This window comes from Galeopterus variegatus, unplaced genomic scaffold, assembly GCF_000696425.1.
Source record: "Galeopterus variegatus unplaced genomic scaffold, G_variegatus-3.0.2 Scaffold11255, whole genome shotgun sequence".
Classification (NCBI taxonomy): domain Eukaryota; kingdom Metazoa; phylum Chordata; class Mammalia; order Dermoptera; family Cynocephalidae; genus Galeopterus; species Galeopterus variegatus.
In genome coordinates this window covers 1-4,043 of record NW_007737366.1, presented here as the reverse complement: position 1 = coordinate 4,043, position 4,043 = coordinate 1, and the positions used below count along the sequence as shown (strand labels likewise).

The 4,043-nt window shown below is 45.6% G+C and overlaps 1 pseudogene across 1 annotated transcript; it reads right to left on the bottom strand.

Annotated features, from left to right (window-relative positions):
- Positions 1 to 241: 241 nt before the first annotated feature.
- Positions 242 to 2,513, bottom strand: LOC103610517 (annotated as a pseudogene). The gene has a single exon (XR_552220.1). The product of XR_552220.1 is annotated as a transcriptional regulator ERG pseudogene (transcript).
- Positions 2,514 to 4,043: the final 1,530 nt, after the last annotated feature.

Sequence of the window (4,043 nt, the reverse complement as noted above, 5' to 3'; positions counted from 1 at the left end):
TCTTCTAATCTCCCTCCATGTACGGGAGGTCTGAGGGGTACTTGTACAGAGATGACTCTGGAGGGTGGGGCTGGAGGGCCTGGGCGATTCCATGGAAGTCATGGAAGAGGCTAGGAATAAGAGAGTGGGCAAGAAGGCCTAGAGAGGCCAGCACTGGTTAGGTGCTAAACATCCCATTTGCCTGGCTCTCACGTGCACAAGTTCCTGGACAAAGTGAAATTATCACACAAAACCCACAACATTCAGCGCATGTTTCTATTAGGCAGTTTTAGTCACTACAAAAGTGCAGATGCAGACTCCTGCGTAAATCTGATTTGCCATGCTGGGCCAAGCTTATTTTATTACATACATTCTGCATCCTAAAAACTAATAACTTCATATTGTAAACATTAAGCATACAGAGTTAAAATTCAAGGCCACATTCTATCATTGATTGTCTCTTTTGTCCTGTGTCTTTGGCTGGCCGAGATCAACTCGTAGTGTATAAATGCATAAGTTATATAATTATTATATAAAAAGGAAAAAAATGGGCTTGTATACTTCATTCTGACAAACGCACAGCGTTTGCGACTCAAAAAGGAAAACTGGAGCCCGCCCACCCCGAATGCCTATGTGATTTCTGATTACGGAAGCCAACAAGGCCATCTCTTACCTGACCCTGTGGAGAGCAAAGCCCCCACATAATGACGAGGTCCTGAATATCAAACAATTCCAGTTAAAGTTTTCTTTTGACAAACAAACAAAGAGATATATATTTTTGTTTCTGAATTCTAACTACTTCCCCTTCCTCCATTACGCTATGTCCTTTCTCGTAACACTGGGTTTGGTATAACACTGACCATATTAAACCTCAAGTCTCTGTGACTTGTTTTCCACAGTCCCCAAGTGTCCTAAATCCAGTCTTCACTGCTTGAGAAGTTTCCTCCCCAGTCCTGTCTCCTCCTCCTCTGCTTTCTCCCATCCCTCCTCCTCCAGCCCTCTGTCTACAATCACACACTCACTCTCTGCACCTTCTCAGTCCCACCATTTGGCTCATAGCTCCTGTAACACTGTAAAGAAGTTGGAAACTTTGGGTCATCATCACAGTTTGCAAGGGCAGATAGCTCTCCGTCTGAGATGTATCTGATTTCAACCAAAACAGCGAAAGCCAATGTGTTCCATATCGACATCCGTGGATGGGTCATAGTTTCTCTTGTCTTTTCTTTTTTTGGTTTTGATATGTTTCTATTTTTAAATACAGGTAGTTTTCCTTAAAATGACATTGCAAATGGTATGTTAGGTCAAAACTGTGTTATCTCTATTGCTTTAGTTTAATATCAGTTCGCACTAGCAGGATCCCAAACTCTACTCTAAAGTTTATACACTTCTTAAGACCACTTTCTTTGGCACTTTGTTCTTATGACTTCGTACTTCTACATACAATGTCTGTTACAAGGTTGGTCCACAGATTATATGTCCATATACACTGCATTTTTAGCTCCTCTCCTTTTCTGTAGTAATACTGTAGTAACTGCCTCCTGCTAAGAGTCTCTGGATCTCTTCCCTGGCTTCCTTCCCCGGCCCCAGTCAAGCTTTTTCATTCCTCTTGAGGCACTTTTGATTCATGTTCTCTGATAGAGTTTGTGGCAAGTTATTGGAGATTGTATGCTGTGGAAAAGGCCTCTGTCAGGTCTTTAGTAGTAAGTGCCCAGGTGGGAAGGCATATGGCTGGCTGGAAGCCTAGTGTTAGGGTATATACCCCCAGTTGGTGAATTCCAGTATGGGTTTGGGGCAGCAAAAAAACTAGAAGATGTCACGGGGAGGGCTGGCGGGTGGGGGGCCACAAAGTTCATCTTCTGTGGGTGGGCATGGTAGGAGCCCATGTACTGGAGGTCTGAGGGGTACTTGTACAGAGATGACTCTGGAGGGTGGGGCTGGAGGGCCTGGGCGATTCCATGGAAGTCAAACTTGTAGGCATAGCGCTTGCCGTGGACTTTGGTCATGATGTTTTTGTCATAGTAGTAACGCAGGGCACGGCTGAGCTTATCATAGTTCATATTGGGTTTGCTTTTTCGTTCTCCCCAGCGCCGGGCAACCTCGTCGGGGTCTGTCATCTTGAACTCCCCGTTGGTGCCTTCCCATGTGATGCAGTTGGAGTTGGAGCTGTCTGACAGGAGCTCCAGGAGAAACTGCCAGAGCTGGATCTGGCCACTCCCTAGCAAAGGAAAGGGACAAAACACCAGTGAGGACACCTTCTGAGGTAAAGACATTCTCTCAGCAGTGACAGAAGTGGGTGCTACTGGTGTGCACCCAGACCACCTTTACCTGGCCCATCTACCCATTCCTCAGCTCAGGGGTGTAGGCTGCTCCTGCTCCACAGCTGCCTCGTCTCCAGAGAACTGCCCTTGGCAGGACAGGAGCTGCTTCACCCACCCCCAGGTATCCCACAGCCAGACAGACTGACACAGGGCACCACAGGCCAGTCCCCTTGCCTCCAGGAAGGACCAGCACAATGATGCCAGTCACGCTCCACAGCTCCCTGTGGGATCAGGCTGAAGCAAGAGTCCAGCTTCAGAGAGGCTTTAACGAGGCCAGAAGCTTCCTCTCCTTCCCCCGCCCCGCCCTGTCCTGCTTCCTCACTCCCCCTCTCCTGAGGACATACCCTTAATTACTCACGTGCACAAGTATCTTTATCCCAAGCTCTGCATCTAGGGAACCTCTCCTAAGAGAATGATCTTTGGTAACCATCAAGCTGATGTAACAGATCCAAGTGCTTTATGGAATGTAGAGAATTCAGACTGGGCAAAATTCAGGTTGGTCGCGTCCATTTCTGACTTCCTTAAAAGAACAGCCAGGCCAACCTGATGTTTGGGGGTTGGAAGAGCTAATTTTTCCTATTTTGTGAGGCAGAAAGGGCCATGATGTGGATGGCAATAATGACTTAATACCATTTATATTGGCTAGGTCAAGCAAAGTAATAAAAGTTACATTTAGGAAATGAACTTCTAAAGGTTTATGGAAAAAATAGAGAATGGAAGTAAACACCGTTATTTCTAACATAACATTTTGCTGGCGCTCAGAAAGCAATTCTGTCAAAACTTTTCCTAGAACAGAATTAACCCACTCAAAATGAGGAAGTTTAGAAAAAAGTTGGCTCCTTTTCAAACCAGATCACCCAGTTCCAGTATTTAGGCAAAGGCATCCTAACGGAAGTCCATGCATTGCCCCCGCGTTGCAATGCCAATTGTGCTAGGCAGCATTTCCAAAAGAAAAACTCAACAATGAACAATTGTGAATCCTCTTGGAAAGCAGAGTGGGACTCGGACTTAGTCAAAGAGATCTCATTTAGCTGGGTGTACAAAGTCAGAACTTCCTTGATCCCATTGCAAGCATATAGATATGGCTTTTATAATGTATTAAATGTAGAGAAAGCTGCTGTCTATATAAACTGTGACCTTCTGACTAATAAACGAGACTTGATCAGAATACTGTCTTGTCTCAATTTCTCGTGTCTCTTGTCCCATCCAATTCCCACTCCCCCCTCCAGGGTCCTCGTTGAATACCCTGCGGGTTGGGACATTTTTGGCACCCAAACGTGGGGCCTGGATATGGGGGACACCATGAGGAAGATGGTGCATCGGAGGGTCGACCACTGAAAATGAAAGAGTAAAACCTTTGTCCTCCGCGGGAACCTGCCGCGTCGGGATTTCTGCGTTGAATATCCCGCGGGTCGGGACATTTTTGGCGCCCAAACATGGGGCCTGGATACAGGGGACACCGTGAGGAAGATGGTGCATCGGAGGGTCGACCACTGAAAATGAAAGAGTAAAACCTTCATCCACCGTGGGAACCTGCTGCGTCAGGATAAGGTGAGTAAGCGCGCCCGATAATGGGACAAGAATTAAGAATTAAGAATCAAGAATCAAGAATTAATAATTAAGAACTAAGAATTATGTTGTCATGACATCTACATAAGACAGTTACAAAAAGCTTTAAAGACGCAAGGACTAAAGGTTAAAACAAGTGATCTATTAAGATTTTTTGATTTCGTGAAGAATCTTTGT